Raw genomic sequence first — 21,803 nt, 5'->3', positions numbered from 1 at the left:
TTCAGACAAAGCGAACGCGAAGTTGTTGGATATCAGGCATCAATCTGCGAACAAAAATAAGAACAGAGAATTCACCTTGCTCGTTTTTGGTAAGCAGATTAGTATGCCTCTTGCAATACGGGCACAATTAGATTCTGAAATTTAATAAAGAGTAATCTGGGATTGTTTTTGGCATCTTTTACAGTACCTTTTACCACAGCTGGTAAGGGGAGAGGTATGATTAGTCAACGGTTAGGATTAAACGGCCCGACAGCCCATCAACAAATACACCATCGAAAAAAACAATTAGCTCTCCCGAAACGGGCCCAACAATTGGCCCAGCAGGAGAGAAGTCGGCAGCCTCCATCACGAGAGAAGTCGCCGGCCTCCCTCAACATCGCGTTCTCCCTGGAGCGTGACCGCCGCCGCCATCCCGTCGGCGTCGTCCTTCGCGGAGCGCAACCGTCGCCTCCATCGACACCCTCGCGAGCCTCCGTCGCGTGACCGCCGCTGCCATCACGGCATCCCGTCGGCGTCGTCCTGCGCGGAGCACAACCGCCGCCTCCGTCGACACCCTCGAGATCCCGTCGTCCCGCGTGGAGACCGCTGCCGCCATCGACACCCCGTCCTCCTGCATCTAGGGCGACCGCCGCCATTGACTCCACGCCATCCTGCATTGTGGGCGGCCGCCGCCACCAGCGGATCGGCCCGGTCCTGCATCGCCGGCACCAGGTAGCCTATTTCTCTGGTTCTGGCCCATCCAATTCTTCCAATCCACCTGAGGAAAGTGACAACACTCGGTGTTAACACTTTACTGCATGGTTTTGTTCATGTCCTTACAAACTAGCATCTTCATCAGAAGGTGGATGCGAGTTGACCAACAAAGCAATTTGGCTTCATACTACTGTTGTCCTTGTTTTTGTAGGATGATGTTGCTTAAATTTGATTTTCATTTTCTTACGTCCCCCCTGACCAGACAGTGGAAAGGCCCAGAGCTTGGCCGACCTGAATAAGAAGGCAAAAACAGCTATGATACAGTGTTTTAGGAACAACCATAGTTCAGAGAATAAAAGCTTTGCTGTCGAGAGGTGTAGAGACATTATGTATGGTGATGTGCCTCACATTGCTAGCTCCACATGTGCAGGTGTGCATGTTGTGGCTTGTGAAAGTTATGTGGTGTTGGCAGATTATTGGATGTTAATTAAGCTGTTATGTAGCCTGTAAGCACCAAATTCAGAAAATTTCTTTTGCAGATAAATTCACAACATGATAAGTCATGCATATAGCGAACCTTATTTGTAGACCTAGTCCTAGGTTTGAAACTAGGCTCTTCATTGCATCTTTTAGAGAGAAAAGTACAGAAGTTATTTGCAGAGATATGAAATCGTTGTGTCAAGTCACCCTAGAACCAGCTAAGCTGTTCATTTCAGCGACAGTAGGTCATCAATGATAGCGCAGACTAATCTAAATTCTAAATCCTCAAATGTCTTTTTGTTCAAGATTATATTTGGATTGCATAAAATATATACAAGAACTACTGCTAAATGTATGAGAGTTGCTTGACCTATCACTTGAAACAACATATCCATTTTACTAGACTAGTAACATGAATCTTGTTTTTATGATTGTGGTTTTCAGACCCGCGGACTAAGGTAACTGTACCATAATAATAAATTGTGTGCTGCATGTAATGAACACCAAATGTTATCTTCATTGTATCTATATTTTTCCGCCAATATTATTTCTGGTATACGCATATGTATTATTTAATGTTTCTTTTGTTTAAACATATACCAGGTGGTATGTGATTTGAAGCAAAAGGTGCTGCTGTGTCGTCTTCCGAAGGTGGTTGTCTTCCCAACGTGTGATGATTCTGGTACATGGATGTGGCGATGTTCTGATAAGGTTTTAGGCTTAGCTCTGAAACACGAAACACATTTGCTTATTTGCTTATTTGGAATGTCAGTTACATATGTGTTCAGTGTCAATTCTTCTCTTTAATATGATACCTAGAAACAAAAAAGGGTTTTTATCTGATGCAATGGTTGTCTGAAAATATGAAGGTGGTGGTGCTTCCCTGATGCTATGCTACTTGCAGCAGACAGTTTTTATGACATACGCCAGTATAGATGAAGTCTGCTCTGACTTTCCATTTTCTCATTTCCTTGTGCAACTGGTTTAGTATTATAGCTTTGCTTTGTGGGCTACTGGGTACAAAGTATCAGGGCTGAGAGCCTGAGAGGGTGTAGACAAAGGAGCAGCTTTAACCAGTGACGCGTTTTCCTTTTCCAAATCTAACCTGTGTATGCTATTCATGAGTACTTCTACAATTTCAAGTCTCAAAGAACTAAACGTTTGTAAATCTAGCAGTCTCTCGTTTGTAACTAACTATACACTAGAGTGAGGAATTTCTTTTGTCTACGACGGGCTGAGTTTGAGAGTGCAATTGAACTATTTGAAAAGTAGCATAAAGAGTATTTTGAATCAAACAAGATAAATATTATAACACGCCAGATTTCTCGATCAAACAAAAAGACAAACTCTGTTCGAAACATTATAAACTAAAGTAAACACTTTGTAGTACGAAACTCTAGTTCGGAACATTGTAAACTAAAGTAAACACCGGAGAAAAGGATCATAGCAAATTCCGATCATGCCTCGCCATAAAGACCGGGACCTGTGTTGTCGATCTTGCCAAGCCAGGTCTTAAACCTATGCTTGCGCTCAGGTCTTCGTCATCGTCAGGGTAGAAATCAGTGCCATCCATCATCAAAGGGTCGCGGTCGATGACCTCCTTCACATGTAGAATGAGATTGTACTCATGCGTGCGTCCTCGTCAGAGCCAGGCTGCGTAGGCACCAGAATAGGCGCCGGCACCGTAAGCTCCTTTGGCACAGAGGAGGGGTCACGCAGCCACGCGGTGACATGCGCAAGACAGAGGTCAGTCACCGGTAACATCTCGTCGAGCACACCGTCGAGACCAGCCAGCACAAGATACTGCAAGGAAAAATATTGAGGTGGAGGAATTACTGGAAATATCACTTATTCAGTTTATAACCTATAGGTCAATGAAAGCTACAGCAATATGACATAGTAATCAATTCAGAAAATTTATTGAAAACATTTTAGTAGACTTCACTAAAACATAAGATTCATAAGTTATGAATCCTAATGTAACTAAATTTCCTTATTAGCGGCATATGAGGAAATGTCAGTTTGCTATCCAGTGGTTGTAGCCTAGTGAACATCTATGTGAGATTGCCTCAAATGGTTGCAAGGGGCTGCATAATCCGGCATGTTAATATAGCGAAACCTGGCCCTAGTACTCTAGAATTCAGAGAGATAGAAGCAACAACAGATGGAGATTCAGTTCCACGAGATTTGTATCTAATACACATGCACAAATAGTACTGACAAGGGAATTAAGCCTTGAACTGGCAGACAGATTTACATGTAACAATCAAAGGAACTTACTCCCACCGAAGCTGACCAACAAGCATCCAGTCCTGGTCTTGGACGCAATCAGCCTTGCCATTGGTAAGCCTGTCCTTGGCCAATGGTTTACGCATCACGCTCCAATCTAAAAGAAAGATGTTGTGGACTTTGAATTATTTGGTAGTTCGCCTACTGCTGTATACTCGTCTATAGTATTTGATGACCTAGTCTTCAGGTCTGAAGAGGAATAGTACAAACAATCGAAATCTTGCAACCACATGGAATCTTTCTTATGTCATGTTTCTTCATGACTAATCAGACCCAAGCTGTGCAAATGATTCCACTCTTCCTCTTTATTATAATAAGCATTGCTTTTCAGATAATTGAGAAAAATCTAACATACGTTGAAAGCTAGAAGAAAACCTTCAAATAGAGCAACACTGTTCAACTGTATTTGCCTCAAAGGCTAAATCCATAAAATATGATAACTTCAGTAAGGGGAGTGTAACTGTATACGCATGATAGAGCAAAAATGCATACATCAAATAAATTCAGAAACTGAAAGATCAGATAAGACTTCAGAAATTCCGGTCACAAAAAATGGAAGATAACAGAGGCACTAAGCATGATTTTGTCTTCTATAAAATGGATTTACCTCACAGATTAACGAGTCTAAACATGAACATATAAATAAATAGGTGAGCGCAAGCACACAACATGGCAGGAACAATCGCTGTTCTTTCATGCTTAACACAAAGGAAATGGCAGCAACAGTCGTTGTCAAAATGAACTATTGCTGAATGTAGCCTAGGATCTCACTCCCTCCTCTCAGCTCACGCGAGGTAGAAGAGGATATTCAGAGAAAGATTCAGTACCGGCATAGTGTTTGCCGTGGCGGGAGACGTGCAGGAGGCAGCCCAGGCGCTGCGCCGGACGCCATCTCCGTGGCTCGCGTCGCCGTCGGCCGGAAGCACCTCACGGGCGTGCTAGGGCGTTGAACATGGCCGGCCGCGGTGGCCGTCGCCGGGAGGCACCGTCGAGCAGCCTTGTTCCTCCCCAGAGGACAATAGGAGCACTCGTCGAGCTCTGGCCTTCCCTTACATCGGAACGCTCGCTCCGGTCCGTCGGCTCGGTCGCCACGGTTCGCTCTCCGTAGCAGGAAGAGGAGAAGGGCACCGGCAGTGGCCCGCGCCTTCCTCGTTGTCGAGGTGCTCCCGGATCCCGCCGCCCCCCCCCTCCGGTCAACGACAGGGTGCAGCAGCAGTCGGCCACGTCCACGTCCATGTCGAGGACGACCCGGACGCCGACCGCGGCGCAGACGGCGGAGTCGTGATGGGGATGGGGATGGAGATGGAGAGGCCGAGATCCTCCGCGGCGATGGTGGGGATGGAGGCCGAGGAGTCGTTGTCCACCGTCGTGGCGCCGGAGTTGGGGATGGAATAGCGGCGGCGGCGGCGGCGGCGGAACCTCTCTCGTCAAGGTGGAAGAACGAAGATGAACCTCTCTGGTCGGCAGCTAATGGGGCTGGACCAATCTACTGGGATGGGCCCGTTAATTGGGCCGGCCCGTCGATTTTTTTTTACTGAGGTGCGAAAATTGTGAGAGGTATGTAACATACCTCTCTCGTTTTCAACTGTGGTATGGAAATTTTTGGACCATTGGATGGACGAAAATTAATGGCTATTATTTATTTGAGGGTACCACAAAACAACCCTTTTTGTTCATGTAGCTACGTTGTTGATCCATAAGCCCTAGCTGAAACAAAAAATCTAATTATTAGAGCTCATAACTCAATTAGGCAATAGCAGACATAAAACACTCGAAGTCTTGGAAATTATCTCTACTAATCATGTAGATGTGTACCGGTTACAGAGAGAAGCGCAGTCGCCACCAAAACTGTGATATTGCAAATTAGATGTGCGTATTTCACATATGTTTAGTTAAAACGAACTTAGCTGTGGAAAAAAAAGGAGAGCAGACTTCCATTATATTAAATCCACGATTCTGATCATATGTACTATATTAGTCCCTCTTTGTATGTCCTCACTAAACCAGTTAAGCTCAGATAACAAAATCATAGTCAAGAGAGATCTTCTGATCCTTCAAAGAAAAATTAATAGCATAAACAATATATGCCTAACCAGGGACATAACTTTTAAAACTTGATACACCACCTGCATATAGTAGAAACAACATGTAAGAAAAAAAATATCATGTTAGATATAAAAACAGCAGAAAGTCCAAAAGTACAACATATGAAAATGTCCTCTAAACTGAATGTCAGAACCATCCAATTTCAACATGCACTTGAACTTGACCTTCAATATTGTACCAGAGAACCATCAGATACTCCACGAATGATGTTCAACTTGCTTCCACTTGCTACATCATGAAGTATGGTCATGTTTACGGCTCAATTACCAAGATCAAAGATAGATAAATTCACCCCTTGAACTAAGCATATTTTCTGTACTATTCCCAATCCAACAATCCTGTTTTAAGGCGGTAAGGCGTCTTAAGGCATTCTACCCCCGATTATCACCTAAGAATCGTAGGCGGACGCCTAATCAGCTATGGTAAAAACAAATTCTTCAAGTTTCAAATCGCAAGTAACAGTAAGATAATCTCCCCATAGATAGATGTGTCATGTGTGTAAAACAACTGGAAGGCAAAGCGAAGCCAATTATAGTACCTTGTCAACAGGGCCAAACAACACATACCTAAAATCGATGAGTCATCAAACCTGAAATTTAAGACATACAAGAGATGAGGATGAAGGGATCAGGAGAGAACACACCGGGCTCCGGCGTCCATACCTAGAGCGCGTCGGGCCTCGTCGAGCTCCACTTATGCGTCTCGCGGCTTGGTGGCGGCCTTGGCAACCCAAGAGTCTACAACGGTAGCGTGTCAGACCTCGTCGAGCTCCCCTGCTGCGTCCGCCAGTCGGCTTGAGGAGGTAATCCCCTATCGAAAAGCATGCCGTGGTCCCCTCCTACTGCCGCCGCTCGCGAACAACAGCCGTCAAGGGACTGGTCTAGGTGGAGTAGGCCGACGAGGGACGACTTCTAAGCGGAGCTTGCCGGCGACCGGGGACGTGCCTGGGAGGGAGCGTGCCGGCGAGCAAGAACGACGACCGGGATAGTGGGCGCCGGTGAGCTGGGCCACGGCAGGGGCGAGCACGCCGGTGAACAGGGTCCCATCGCGGGGTGTAGCTCCGGATCTGTGGGGGAGACAGAGAGGGTAGGTCGGCTCCGGTGAACGGAGATGGAGGTGGGGTCAGGAGGGAGCTCGATCGAGGGGATGGGGCGTACGGTGATCTAGAGGAGTGTATGCGTTCATGCGGGTCTGGTTGGGGCGCATGGATCGCTCATCACTAGGTCTCGCTGTTTGGAGCGACACGCGAGGATTGCGTGGGCTGTTTCCGGACGTTTACGATTATGATTTTGATGTGCGGTTTCCACGGGGTTGACGAAGGGGAGGGAACGAGCTTGACGAAGCGAACGACGGACGGCCTGACGACGGAACTCGTTCCCCCTTTTTAAGTAGTAGAGATAATCTCCCCATAGATAGATGTGTCATGTGTGTAAAACAACTGGAAGGCAAAGCGAAGCCAATTATAGTACCTTGTCAACAGGGCCAAACAACACATACCTAAAATCGATGAGTCATCAAACCTGAAATTTAAGACATACAAGAGATGAGGATGAAGGGATCAGGAGAGAACACACCAGGCTCCGGCGTCCATACCTAGAGCGCGTCAGGCCTCGTCGAGCTCCACTTATGCGTCTGCGGCTTGGTGGCGGCCTTGGCAACCCAAGAGTCTACAACGGTAGCGTGTCAGACCTCGTCGAGCTCCCCGCTGCGTCCGCCGTCGGCTTGAGGAGGTAATCCCCTATCGAAAAGCATGCCGTGGTCCCCTCCTACTGCCGCCGCTCGCGAACAACAGCCGTCAAGGGACTGGTCTAGGTGGAGTAGGCCGACGAGGGACGACTTCTAAGCGGAGCTTGCCGGCGACCAGGGACGTGCTGGGAGGGAGCGTGCCGGCGAGCAAGAACGACGACCGGGATAGTGGGCGCCGGTGAGCTGGGCCACGGCAGGGGCGAGCACGCCGGTGAACAGGGTCCCATCGCGGGGTGTAGCTCCGGATCTGTGGGGGACAGAGAGGGTAGGTCGGCTCCGGTGAACGGAGATGGAGGTGGGGTCAGGAGGGAGCTCGATCGAGGGGATGGGGCGTACGGTGATCTGGAGGAGTGTATGCGTTCATGCGGGTCTGGTTGGGGCGCATGGATCGCTCATCACTAGGTCTCGCTGTTTGGAGCGACACACGAGGATTGCGTGGGCTGTTTCCGGACGTTTACGATTATGATTTTGATGTGCGGTTTCCACGGGGTTGACGAAGGGGAGGGAACGAGCTTGACGAAGCGAACGACGGACGGCCTGACGACGGAACTCGTTCCCCCTTTTTAAGTAGTAGAGATAATCTCCCCATAGATAGATGTGTCATGTGTGTAAAACAACTGGAAGGCAAAGCGAAGCCAATTATAGTACCTTGTCAACAGGGCCAAACAACACATACCTAAAATCGATGAGTCATCAAACCTGAAATTTAAGACATACAAGAGATGAGGATGAAGGGATCAGGAGAGAACACACCAGGCTCCGGCATCCATACCTAGAGCGCGTCAGGCCTCGTCGAGCTCCACTTATGCGTCTGCGGCTTGGTGGCGGCCTTGGCAACCCAAGAGTCTACAACGGTAGCGTGTCAGACCTCGTCGAGCTCCCCTGCTGCGTCCGCCAGTCGGCTTGAGGAGGTAATCCCCTATCGAAAAGCATGCCGTGGTCCCCTCCTACTGCCGCCGCTCGCGAACAACAGCCGTCAAGGGACTGGTCTAGGTGGAGTAGGCCGACGAGGGACGACTTCTAAGCGGAGCTTGCCGGCGACCGGGGACGTGCCGGGAGGGAGCGTGCCGGCGAGCAAGAACGACGACCGGGATAGTGGGCGCCGGTGAGCCGGGCCACGGCAGGGGCGAGCACGCCGGTGAACAGGGTCCCATCGCGGGGTGTAGCTCCGGATCTGTGGGGGACAGAGAGGGTAGGTCGGCTCCGGTGAACGGAGATGGAGGTGGGGTCAGGAGGGAGCTCGATCGAGGGGATGGGGCGTACGGTGATCTGGAGGAGTGTATGCGTTCATGCGGGTCTGGTTGGGGCGCATGGATCGCTCATCACTAGGTCTCGCTGTTTGGAGCGACACGCGAGGATTGCGTGGGCTGTTTCCGGACGTTTACGATTATGATTTTGATGTGCGGTTTCCACGGGGTTGACGAAGGGGAGGGAACGAGCTTGACGAAGCGAACGACGGACGGCCTGACGACGGAACTCGTTCCCCCTTTTTAAGTAGTAGAGATAATCTCCCCATAGATAGATGTGTCATGTGTGTAAAACAACTCGGAAGGCAAAGCGAAGCCAATTATAGTACCTTGTCAACAGTGGCCAAACAACACATACCTAAAATCGATGAGTCATCAAACCTGAAATTTAAGACATACAAGAGATGAGGATGAAGGGATCGAGAGAGAACACACCAGGCTCCGGCGTCCATACCTAGAGCGCGTCGGGCCTCGTCGAGCTCCACTTATGCGTCTCGCGGCTTGGTGGCGGCCTTGGCAACCCAAGAGTCTACAACGGTAGCGTGTCGGACCTCGTCGAGCTCCCTCGCTGCGTCCGCCGGCCGGCTTGAGGAGGTAATCCCCTATCGAAAAGCATGCCGTGGTCCCCTCCTACCGCCGCCGCTCGCGAACAACAGCCGTCAAGGGACTGGTCTAGGTGGAGTAGGCCGACGAGGGACGACTTCTAAGCGGAGCTTGCCGGCGACCGGGGACGTGCCGGGAGGGAGCGTGCCGGCGAGCAAGAACGACGACCGGGATAGTGGGCGCCGGTGAGCCGGGCCACGGCAGGGCGAGCATGCCGGTGAACAGGGTCCCATCGCGGGGTGTAGCTCCGGATCCGTGGGGGACGAGAGAGGGTAGGTCGGCTCCGGTGAACGGAGATGGAGGTGGGGTCAGGAGGGAGCTCGATCGAGGGGATGGGGCGTACGGTGATCTGGAGGAGTGTATGCGTTCATGCGGGTCTGGTTGGGGCGCATGGATCGCTCATCACTAGGTCTCGCTGTTTGGAGCGACACGCGAGGATTGCGTGGGCTGTTTCCGGACGTTTACGATTATGATTTTGATGTGCGGTTTCCACGGGGTTGACGAAGGGGAGGGAACGAGCTTGACGAAGCGAACGACGGACGGCCTGACGACGAAACTCGTTCCCCCTTTTTAAGTAGTAGAGATAGAGAAATGCATATCCATCGCGCTCGGCTGCCGCGTCCGCGCGCGTGCTGGCCGAGGTAAGGGGCACCACGAGCCCAAGTCCCCTGCGCTGGTAGCAGGGAGATCCGGCGCCCAATTCCTTCCTTGAGGATGCTGCAGCAGCGCATCTCCCCGGACATCAGTCCGTCGATCTGTCAGGCCGCCGTAAAATATTTGGTCAAGGAATCCTTTGCCCATGTTTTGCCAACTTTTTGGCAAAAATCTGTGAGGAAGAGGGACGGGTCCTTATTGGCAGCCAAAATTTTAGCTACAAACCAAATAAGAACCACAACTCAATGGGCAACCAATTTTTTTTGGCAGGGCAACTTAAGGAACCAAACCAAACACACTCGCAGTGTCGCCGACTGGTGCCATCGAGAGGACATGGGGATCAAATACAGCTATTTAGATTTTTTTTCCGACTACATACAGGTACTATATCAATAGGCTCTACTTTGGACGGGCCTCCTTTTGGTCTCCTTCAGAACGTGCGGGATTTTGCCTCCAGGCAACCAGTAGAAATCATACTGGTCCAGTTTTACGCACCAGTATAAACACTTTCGATCCATTGGATTTATTAAAGGGAAAATCTACGCAGAGGCGCCGCACAACCTCTGTTCCGTGCAGCGGCGCCTTAAGATTCGTGAAACAAATCCCCCGTGGCTCTAACAACCTTATCTCTTAGAGCATGTTCAATGCTAGGCGCCTAAACAGGAGCTTGTGCGGAGGAAACAAAGTAAACTAATCCTAGCGTTTCACGCGAAGTACACAGCTACAACACAACCCCCGGTTGAGGCGCTTGTTTCACGAGAAGTCGTGTTCGATTATCATACCGCTAGCCTAATTCTAGTGAGAAGTGCCCGGCGCAATCTTTTCCATCGATGCTTGATATTAAGAGCATCTCCGGCCGTTGGAGGCCCCCGGGTCACAATCCGGATGGAAATTGGTCCGGATTGGATCTATTTTTGGCATAGAGCAACGATTTTCCAATCGTCCCGGGGAATTTGCGCGGGCCAAAGCGCGGAATCTTCACTGACACGCGGGCCAGAGCGCGGAATTTGCTCCATCCGGAGTCCCTGGTGGCACCCCGGGAAACCGAGGATGGCCTAGGGAGTCCTGACGGATTTAGTCCTAAATCCGAACGAAAACGAGAAGTTGGGGCGTGACTGAACCATTTTCGTTTGTCCGGATAAAAAAGAGGCCCTGGGGCCTTCTCGGGGGCATGGCTGGAGATGCTCTAAGCACCCAACGACTAGGATCACAAGACACAACTGCTAATCGGGCAGGAATAAAATCCTGGCGCCTCTGCATAAACGTCTGCACATGCCCTTATCCCATCCACGAGCGCCTCCTCACCACGCATTCTCTTGGAATTTCCATTCTCTCGCTCCCTCTCTATCTCTCAAATCTCTATGGGGAGCTTCGTCACGCGGAGAAGCTGATGAGGGCCGATAGGGCGGAGAGGCGCGAGAGGACGAGGCTACCATCAGCGAGCGCGGGAAGGGCACCGCCAGGCCGACAATGAGCGGACGCCACGGACGAGCTCCAGGAGGAGGTGGTCGTCGCAAGTGATGGCACGCCGCCGACGAACTTCAGAACGAGGCGGTCGTCGCACGCGCGGGGGATGCCGCCGACGAGCACAAGCAGGAGGCATCCTTCCCCAACGCGGGGGATATCTATTTCGGTGTATTTTTTCCAGCGGCCAGGGTGATATGTTTGCCTGCGCTTTTTTCTTTTGGGACACGCTAGGCGTCGGGCGACTGATTTGGGGCGAAAAATCGGTCGCCCCGCCCGCCGTTGGATGGGGCCCCGCGTGCTGTTGGATGCTCATGTCCACGCACGTCGCTTATCTCTTTCCAGAACGAAAGTTGTTGTTGCTTTCACATGTGTGTAGACCCGAAGCCTCCTTTTTCCTCTCACTGAACACCCAACTCACCCGGTGGACAAAATCAACTAAAAGATGTAGCTTTGGAATAAAAATTAAAAATAAACCGTAACATAGTTTTTGTAATTCTACAAAATTAAAATGTAGCATTGCACCAAAAGTACACAATACTCAGAGATCATCACACCAAAATCGCTATATATTTATAATAAAAATTCCATACTTTAACAACAAAAAAACACTTATATTACAACAATGCACATACGTTGGAAATCAATTTACAACATATTACAAAAATATTATACACAATAATTATCAGTGGTTACAACAAAAAAATCAACAAATTCTACATTGCAATTTCCCTATGAAAAATTCCTTTACAACATACTGTATTAAAAAGATGTTTTCCACAAAACATACATACTTTTCCCACATTTTTTTAACAATTTCAACATCATGGTGCAACTTACATTCGGTGGGTAGTGGTGCCGCCTTGAAGCACCTCATCGTCCTCAGTCGACGGTGCATCTACGGTAGCAGCCGACATCCACCGCACTCAACCCGAAGCACCACCATCAACGACGCAGCGAGGAAGCATCATCCGGGCACCACCGAGGATCCCCTTGCAGCTTCGAGCCCTCAGCAGCTCCCGGTGCAAGCATCCACGGCTGTCGGCCCGGAGCACCACCGTCGGCGATGCAACAAGGATGCATCCTCCCAGCATCAACAAGGATCCCTTGCAGCTTTGAGCCCTCGGCAGCTCTCAGCGCATGGAGCACAAACATCATAGAAGATGGGGCCAGTGGAAGGTGGTGCGGCGGCGGAGGGAAATGAAAAGGGTGGTGGGTACGACGGCGGCGTGTTGTGCGGCGGCGGCTGGTGGCCTGAGCCTGATTTTGTGCTACTAGTCAACTCGTGTGGAGGATAGAGAGGAGCAAGTGCCACTGTGACGAAGAGATAAGATAGTGGGAAACAGGATGTGGTGGGCGTGGTGGTCTTTCTTCTGCCACGAAGGAGCACGCGTGCCTAGCACATTGATGGCGTGTAAAGCACACGTCCGTTGGGAACCCCAAGAGGAAGGTGTGATGCGTACAGCAGCAAGTTTTCCCTCAGAAAGAAACCAAGGTTTATCGAACCAGGAGGAGCCAAGAAGCACGTTGAAGGTTGATGGCAGCGGGATGTAGTGCGGCGCAACACCAGGGATTCCGGCGCCAACGTGGAACCTGCTGTTATCACCAGAATTTGACCGGATCAGAGGTGGGCCGCGATTAAAGATGGGCTTGAAGAATATACATGAAGAAATACATGAATCGGCCTTATGTGCAAAGTTTGGGCTAGTTTGCCCGTGTATCTGTAATATAGTAGGATACGTGTCGGTTAGATAGAGTTTGGCTCGTGCCCGGTTGGGATTGTTTCCACGGTAGAAAGTCTACGGACTATAAATATGTATCTAGGGTTTCTGAAATAAACAACAATCACGTTCACCACAAACCAATCTAGGCGCATCGCCAACTCCCTTGTCTCGAGGGTTTCTTCCGGGTAAGCATCATGCTGCCTAGATCGCATCTTGCGATCTAGGCAGCGCACGTTTATTCGTTGTTCATGCGTTGCTCGTGCTGAAGCCTTGTTGATGGCGAGCAACGTAGTTATCATAGATGTGTTAGGGTTAGCATTATTTTCATCGTATCATATGCTTCCGTCCATGCAACCCTTAGACATCTAGCCGCCCTTACACCTGATAGGTGTAAGGGCGGCACCCCGCTTGATCGTTATTTAGTAGATCCGATCCGTTATGATTGCTCCTTGTTCTTCAAGGATTAGTTTAATATCTGCATAGTTAGGCCTTACAAACGGGTTGAAGGATCCAGTGGCGCGTAGGGTGTAGTTTGCTAGCCCTAGACAGGATGTTCCGGGGATCAACTTCATGTTGGTTTTTAGGCCTTGTCTAGGGTCGGTCTACGATCACCGTGCGTGGCCGCCAGGCTCAATCACGAGTAGGATGTTCCGATTATGTGGTGAAAACCCTAAATCGTAGTAGGTCGTTTTAGCTTTATATTGATCAAGCAGGACCACCATCCGATCGTACACCTCGTACGAATCATGGGTGGATCGGCTCCTTGAGCTGATTCACGGGACAACCCGAGAGCCGATCGAGGCTCGTATTTAATGTTTACGTGTATGCCATGCAGGAAACTAAGCGAGGCACATCCATCACCTTCTCCGATCGGTATAGATCGGGTGGCACGCCCCTGCATCGGCATCGGACGTGCGTGCCGAGTCTTTGCGGGCCGTCGCTCGGAGGGACCAGGGCCAGCCGCAGATCCCGGGAGCCTCCCGGCTCTCTCGTGTTGCCCGTCGCTGCTCGCCGGTGGGTTTCTGACATCAACACATTCTGGCACGCCCGGTGGGACAGTCTTCGACATCAACCGCATCGCCATCTACATCTGAGATGGCGGAAGGCACTCCAGTCACGTACGAGGATCTGACCGAGGAGCTCAAGAAGAAGTATGACAAGGTCAAAGCGATCCTTGAAGCCGACCTCATCGGCTCGTTCCATAGAACCCGCTCACACGGCATCAGGTGGAAGGGGTTCTCACCTGAAGGCGCGCTCGATGGAGTGGACATGTCCGCCCCGTCGGAAGAACGCACCGGGTCTCGCGTCGGAGATTAACTTCATGGTAGCTCATTCGCTGCACCGCCATTCTGAGAGCCTGGTGAACACTTTGGAGCGTGTCGCTCTTCGGGTGATCCAGGAAATCATGAGGCATCGGTACTCTCCGTCAGGACCAGCTCTAGGGACTCACCAAGGAGAGATGCCACTCCAGTCCCGACCACCGCTGCCATTCGCGTTGGCAGCACCGAAGTGCCGAGTTCACCGGCATACGTCGTCTACAAGATCGGTGGTGACCCTAGTGATTACCAGTTCTTGCATGAGGCGCCTAAGGAGATCCCTCACGGATACACGTGCACATACGTGCCAGACTGCAGTAGCTGGGCACTCACAAACCAGACTGCAACAGCAGGGACTTCTGGAACAACAGGAGGAGCTTCGGGGACAGATCTCGAGAAGCAGACGTGGCTAGCTAAGTATGCCACTCCGATAAACCTCCAGAGCCCAGCTCCTGCAGTTGGCTCAGAGCTTGAGAAACAAGCGTGGCTGGCTAAGTATGCCTCTCCGGCGAATCTTCAGAGTTCGATTCCTGCAGCCAGCACCGCGGATCAGATCAGTACAATCTTGAGAGACCAGTTCGGCATGGTCCCGAAAAGGAGGGCAATCGGCTATTCCAAGCCGTACCCCAACGAGTACGAGTTGATCCCGCTACCACCCAAATATCGGCTCCCTGAATTCTCCAAGTTTAGTGGATCGAGATAGCTCCAGCTCAATCGAGCATGTGAGCCGATATTTGGCACAAGTCGGGCACGATCTCGGCGTCGGATGAACTACGCGTGAGGTTCTTCGCACAGTCCCTCACAAGATCGGCTTTCGGGTGGTACACATCGCTGCCACCAGATTCAATCCGGACTTGGAAGCAATTGGAGGAGCAATTCCACATGCAGTATCACTCAGAGGCTTCCGAGGCTGGCATTGCCGATCTACAAGTACGACAGAAGCGCGGAGAAACAGTGTCAGAATACATCCAGCGCTTCGGGACCGTTAGGAACCGATGCTATTCGGCTCGTGTGACTGAAAAAGAAGCAATCGAGTTGGCGGTGGTGGGTCTCGCATCACCGATCAAGGACGTGGCCTCCCAAGCAGACTACCCTTCACTGGCGCACATGGTGCAGAAGCTGTCATTATATGAACAGCGCCACCCATATGTATACCAGGATAAATTCAAGCGTGCGGTGGTCCTGGTTGAGGAAGATGAAGATGAAGGCTCTGCGGGAGATCAAGAGGTAGCAGTGGCTGAATGGACTCGGGGGGCAAGCCCCGTGTCCTGCAAGTGGGTTAAGCCACAAGGTCCTCCAAGAGGGTTTGACTTCGACGTGACCAAAGCTGAGCAGATTTTCGACCTCTTACTTAAGGAGAAGCAACTAAAGTTACCCGAAGGCCACAAGATCCCCACGGCTCAGGAGCTGAACGGAAAGCCATACTGCAAGTGGCATAACACGTTCACCCATGCCACCAACAACTGCAGGGTGTGGCGTCAGCAGATCCAAATGGCGATAGAACAAGGGCGTCTAATTTTCAGCCAGTACACCATGAAAGTCGACACACACCCCTTCCCCGCCGTTAACATGGTGGAATACACTTACCCTGGGAGGTGCCAGCCAAGTTTCTCGTGCAACATCAACATGGTAGGGCCTGGACACCACCCTGGTAAGGACACAGACGAGGGCAGCTGCTCTCATGACAACGACAAGGAGGAAGCCGTTTCACGCGATCGGCTCCGGCACGATGGCAAGCGCTACATCACGGAGGGAGAAGTGAGGAACGTGAGATATCAGCGACCTCTCTCTGATCACCTCCTCAACAAATACGTGAGTCAATACGACCAAAGGCCGACGGTACGACAACGATGACGAAAGAGAACGTCTGTCTAGGGACGCCAGGAGACATCGTCGGCATGATCGTGACGAGGAGAGATATGAGCGCCACGCCAAGGAAAAATCAAGAGAGCAAGACGACGTGGATAGACACTGGGACTGTCCCTTCTTCAGACACTGCTGGGATTCAGGAATGAGCCGATTTCCTACAATCGGCAACTGCCCAGAATGTAGCCAGAAGAAGAAGGATGCAGCTAACGTGTCTGTGTTCAAACGTCTAGGGCCTCTCCCGCCTCGGAACAAGCACGCTGAGTCCTCTCGGGTGGAAGATCTCGAGGAATTGGAAGATGATGACGAAGAAGAAGAAGATAAGTACCACCGGCCAAGGTGGTGCCCTGATGGACTCAGCCGTTCCCAAAAGCGTAGGGTTCAGCGACTATGTGGTTTGGAGGAAGCTGAAAGATTATACCTGCACACGTTAAGGAAGGCGCGGCCTGATCTGGCCGCGAAGATTCAGCGAACTCTGGACGAAGAGGGACGGCCACAACAGAAAGAGTGGCGCCCCAGACAAAAGAAAGCCGATGATGAGACATCGGCTGGCACAAACATGGTGTTCATCCTTCCGACGGAGTTTAGTGCTCCAGGATTAGACGAAGCACCTGTGGCACAACTTGACTGCGGCTCACGGCCAGTTATCTTTGAGAAGCCACGAGAGAGAAGCTACAGACACCTGAAGGCCCTGTTCTTGCGAGGTTATATCAATGGGCAGCCTGTCAACAAGATGCTGGTGGACACCGGAGCGGCAGTCAACATTATGCCATACTCCATGCTACGTCGGTTGGGACGCTCTAGCTCGGATCTGATCAAGACCAACGTCACATTGAGCGATTTCAACGGCCAAGCATCTGACGCACAAGGTGTTCTGAACGTGGATCTGACCGTAGGAAGGAAAACCATCCCTACGACGTTCTTTATTGTCGATAGCAAGAGCACCTATGCTCGTCCTCGCTAGGAAGAGATTGGATCCACGCCAATCGTTGCATCCCATCCACGATGCACCAATGCTTAATACGGTGGGATGGAGATGAAGTAGAGGTCGTCCACGCAGATGACTCAGCCGAGATTTCAACGGCTGGCATGAACGTTTGGGAGACGATAGGCCAAGAGCCACTCTCAGGCATCAATTTGGACGACTGCGAGCGCATCGACGTGACGAAGGACGGGGTTAGGCTGGTCTTATCCACTGGCCTGACCGTGTAGCAAGAACAAATCTATGGACAAACGTGGCGAGGTCGATCCTTGTGATCGGCCCCAAAGATCTATGGACGAACATTGCAAAATCTTCATTGAGCGATTCAATCAACATGGAGGCCGATTCCAGCAATCGGCCAAAATTATCCTCACCATACGTTACGCTCGTATTCAACGTCGATCTAACGGGCAACGGGTTTACGTCGGCTGATGAGCTGGAAGAAGTCAACATTGGTCTTAACAGAGCCGACGTTCAAATACAGTGCCTTGGCTAACTACAGAGCCGATATCCGCAGTTACCTGGCAGAATCGGCTCGGGGGGGCACCTAATCAGATGAACATATGTGATACATGTGCAGTGAAGTATTGGGGGCCGATAGAAAAATCGGCCAGTAAAAAAAAATTCTCACGATGTACAGCCGATGCACAGGCATCGACTTTAGAGCTAAGGAACAAAGCCGATGCACAGCCATCGACTCTAGTACAAATTACATGGGATCTACCAGTTGCGTGTTCAAGACGCGGATTTCGACCAAGTCGGTCTTCGAGGACCTCCAACTCTGTGCGCAAGGTCGCCAGTTCAGCAGTGCTGTTAGAGGTGTCAGTTTTGGCGTACAAGGCAGCCTTTTGCTCATTAAGCCGTTGGTGATCATCTGCAACATCGGCTTTCAGCGGAAGAAAAGGTGATCAGCTCCGGCTGACTTTGCGTGGTGGTTTTCTCAGATCTGCTCGAGCTCGGGTCCATTTGTCTGAATTGTGTGTCCTCACCACTGTTCTCGCCTTGACTGAGGCTCGGGGGGCAGCTGACCTGGCAGATGCTCTGTTTTTAGAAGCCGATTGGGGTGTCATCGGCTGGCCCTGCATCATAACCTTCTTCAAAGATGGTGAGTTCTTGCAGAAGAGGATCACTGGAGCTGGTGGGAGGAATTTAAGGGCTCCCTTGAAGGAATAGGTCTTCCACATTATCCACCAGATCTCAAAATCATCAGTCGGAGAGTTGAAGGATAGATTGTGAAGGACCGATGCGTTGCCATCGGCTCATTGAGCATTGGCTAAGTGGACAATCGGCAAAGTCAGTATGAGGGGAAATTGGCTAAATTAGCATAAAGGAAATCGGCAAAATCAAAGTAAAGGAAATTCTTCATTGATAATGGGATTCTTTACATAAAGAGATGATTGCTCTCAAAAGGAAGTGCCAGGGGATACATTGCCCCATCTACTACTGCTGATCCTATGCTAAAGGTCCTATCTATGGGCCATCACTGCCCTCGTCGTCGTCCTTGGAGCTCTCATCGGCACTGCTGCCGGCGGGCTCCTCGTCGCTGCTCCCGTAGCCCTCTACGGGAGCTTCATCCTCTTCGTCATTGATGGCGTGTATTTCACATGTTCGTTGGGCAACCCCAAGAGGAAGGTATGATGCGCTCAGCAGCAAGTTTTCCCTCAGAAAGAAACCAAGGTTTATCGAACCAAGAGGAGCCAAGAAGCACGTTGAAGGTTGATGGCGGCGGGATGTAGTGCGGCGCAACACCAGGGATTCCGGCGCCAACGTGGAACCTGCACAACACAACCAAAGTACTTTGCCCCAACGAAACAGTGAGGTTGTCAATCTCACCGGCTTGCTGTAACAAAGGATTAACCGTATTGTGTGGAAGATGATTGTTTGCAAGAAAAAAGTAAAGAACAAGTATTGCAGCAGATTTGTATTTCAGTATAGAAGAATGGACCGGGGTCCACAGTTCACTAGAGGTGTCTCTCCCATAAGATAAAAGCATGTTGGGTGAACAAATTACAGTCGGGCAATTGACAAATAGAGAGGGAATAACAATGCACATACATGTCATGATAAGTATAGTGAGATTTAATTGGGCATTATGACAAAGTACATAGACCGCCATCCAACCGCATCTATGCCTAAAAAGTCCACCTTCGGGTTATCGTCCGAACCCCTTCCGGTATTAAGTTGCAAAGCAACGAGACAATTGCATTAAGTATGGTGCGTAATGTAATCAACAACTACATCCTCGGACATAGCGCCAATGTTTTATCCCTAGTGGCAACGAGCACAACACAACCTTAGAACTTTTCATCATCTGTCCCGGTGTCAATGCGGGCATGAACCCACTATCGAGCATAAATACTCCCTCTTGGAGTTAAAAGCAAAAACTTGGCCAGAGCCTCTACTAGTAACGGAGAGCATGCAAGATCATAAACAACACATATGTAATAACTTGATAATTAACATAACATGGTATTCTCTATCCATCGGATCCCGACAAACACAACATAGAGTATTACGGATAGATGATCTTGATCATGTTAGGCAGCTCACAAGATCCAACAATGAAGCACAATGAGGAGAAGACAACCATCTAGCTACTGCTATGAACCCATAGTCCAGGGGTGAACTACTCACTCATCACTCCGGAGGCGACCATGGCGGTGTAGAGTCCTCCGGGAGATGAATCCCCTCTCCGACAGGGTGCCGGAGGAGATCTCCAGAATCCCCCGAGATGGGATCGGCGGCGGCGGCGTCTCAGTAAGGTTTTCCGTATCGTGGTTTTTCGCATCAGGGTTTCGCGACGGAGGCTTTAAGTAGGCGGAAGGGCGAGTCGGGGCCGACGAGGGGCCCACACCACGGGCGGCGCGGGCCCCCTTGGCCGCGCTGCCTTGTGGTTTGGCCACCTCGTGGCCCCACTTCGTATGCTCTTTGGTCTTCTGGAAGGTTCGTGGCGAAATAGGCCCCTGGGTCTTCGTTTCGTCCAATTCCGAGAATATTTTGTTACTAGGATTTCTGAAACCAAAAATAGCGAGAAAACGAAGCGGCACTTCGGCATCTTGTTAATAGGTTAGTTCCGAAAATGCACGAATATGACATAAAGTGTGCATAAAACATGTAGGTATCATCAATAATATGGCATAGAACATAAGAAATTATCGATACGTCGGAGACGTATCAAGCATCCCCAAGCTTAGTTCCGCTCGTCCCGAAGCGGGTAAAACGATAACAAAGATAATTTCTGAAGTGATATGCCATCATAACCTTGATCATACTATTTGTAAACATATGTAGTGGATGCAGCGATCAAAACAATGGTAATGACATGAGTAAACAAGTGAATCATAAAGCAAAGACTTTTCATGAATAGTACTTCAAGACAAGCATCAATAAGTCTTGCATAAGAGTTAACTCATAAAGCAATAAATCAAAGTAAAGGCATTGAAGCAACACAAAGGAAGATTAAGTTTCAGCGGTTGCTTTCAACTTGTAACATGTATATCTCATGGGTAATTGTCAACATAGAGTAATATAACAAGTACAATATGCAAGTATGTAGGAATCAATGCACGGTTCACACAAGCGTTTGCTTCTTGAGGTGGAGAGAGATAGGTGAACTGACTCAACATAAAAGTAAAGAGAATGGTCCTTCAAAGAGGAAAGCATCGATTGCTATATTTGTGCTAGAGCTTTTATTTTGAAAACATGAAACAATTTTGTCAACGGTAGTAATAAAGCATATGAGTTATGTACATTATATCTTACAAGTTGCAATCCTCATGCATAGTATACTAATAGTGCCCGCACCTTGTCCTAATTAGCTTGGACTACCGGATCTTTGCAATGCACATGTTTTAACCAAGTGTCACAATGTGGTACCTCCATGCCGCCTGTACAAAGGTCTAAGGAGAAAGCTCGCATTTTGGATTTCTCGCTTTTGATTATTCTCAACTTAGACATCCATACCGGGACAACATGGAGAACAGATAATGGACTCCTCTTTAATGCATAAGCATGTGGCAACAATTATTATTCTCATATGAGATTGAGGATATGTGTCCAAAACATAAACTTCCACCATGAATCATGGCTTTAGTTAGCGGCCCAATGTTCTTCTCTAACAATATGCATGCTCCAACCATAAAGGTGGTAGATCTCTCTTACTTCATACAAGACGGACATGCATAGCAACTCACATGATATTCAACAAAGAATAGTTGATGGCGTCCCCAGAAAACATGGTTATCGCACAACAAGCAACTTAATAAGAGATAAAGTGCATAAGTACATATTCAATACCACAATAGTTTTTAAGCTATTTGTCCCATGAGCTATATATTGCAAAGGTGAATGATGGAATTTTAAAGGTAGCACTCAAGCAATTTACTTTGGAATGGCGGATAAATACCATGTAGTAGGTAGATATGGTGGACACAAATGGCATAGTGGTTGGCTCAAGTATTTTGGATGCATGAGAAGTATTCCCTCTCGATACAAGGTTTAGGCTAGCAAGGTTATTTGAAACAAACACAAGGATGAACGGTACAGCAAAACTCACATAAAAGACATATTGTAAACATTATAAGACTCCATACCGTCTTCCTTGTTGTTCAAAACTCAATACTAGATATTATCT

The 21,803-nt window shown here is 49.6% G+C and overlaps 2 long non-coding RNA genes across 3 annotated transcripts; one reads left to right on the top strand and one right to left on the bottom strand.

Moving 5' to 3' along the window:
- Positions 1-609: 609 nt before the first annotated feature.
- On the top strand, positions 610-2,016 carry LOC124685860. 2 transcript variants are annotated; one of them, XR_006997636.1, is made up of 2 exons: positions 610-711; positions 1,777-2,016. It is a non-coding gene; the product is annotated as an uncharacterized LOC124685860 (long non-coding RNA). The 2 variants fall into 2 exon arrangements; XR_006997637.1 differs by lacking the exon at positions 610-711 and adding an exon at positions 1,613-1,631.
- A 788-nt stretch (positions 2,017-2,804) lies between these two features.
- Positions 2,805-4,369, bottom strand: LOC124685859. Its single transcript, XR_006997635.1, has 3 exons — positions 4,290-4,369; positions 3,454-3,559; positions 2,805-2,976 (listed from the first exon to the last, which is right to left on the bottom strand). It is a non-coding gene; the product is annotated as an uncharacterized LOC124685859 (long non-coding RNA).
- Between the last annotated feature and the right edge of the window lie 17,434 nt (positions 4,370-21,803).

This window comes from Lolium rigidum, chromosome 2 (genome assembly GCF_022539505.1).
Source record: "Lolium rigidum isolate FL_2022 chromosome 2, APGP_CSIRO_Lrig_0.1, whole genome shotgun sequence".
Lineage (NCBI taxonomy): Eukaryota > Viridiplantae > Streptophyta > Magnoliopsida > Poales > Poaceae > Lolium > Lolium rigidum.
Note: the sequence above shows the minus strand (reverse complement) of the source record. Positions and strands in the feature narration are given on the sequence as shown.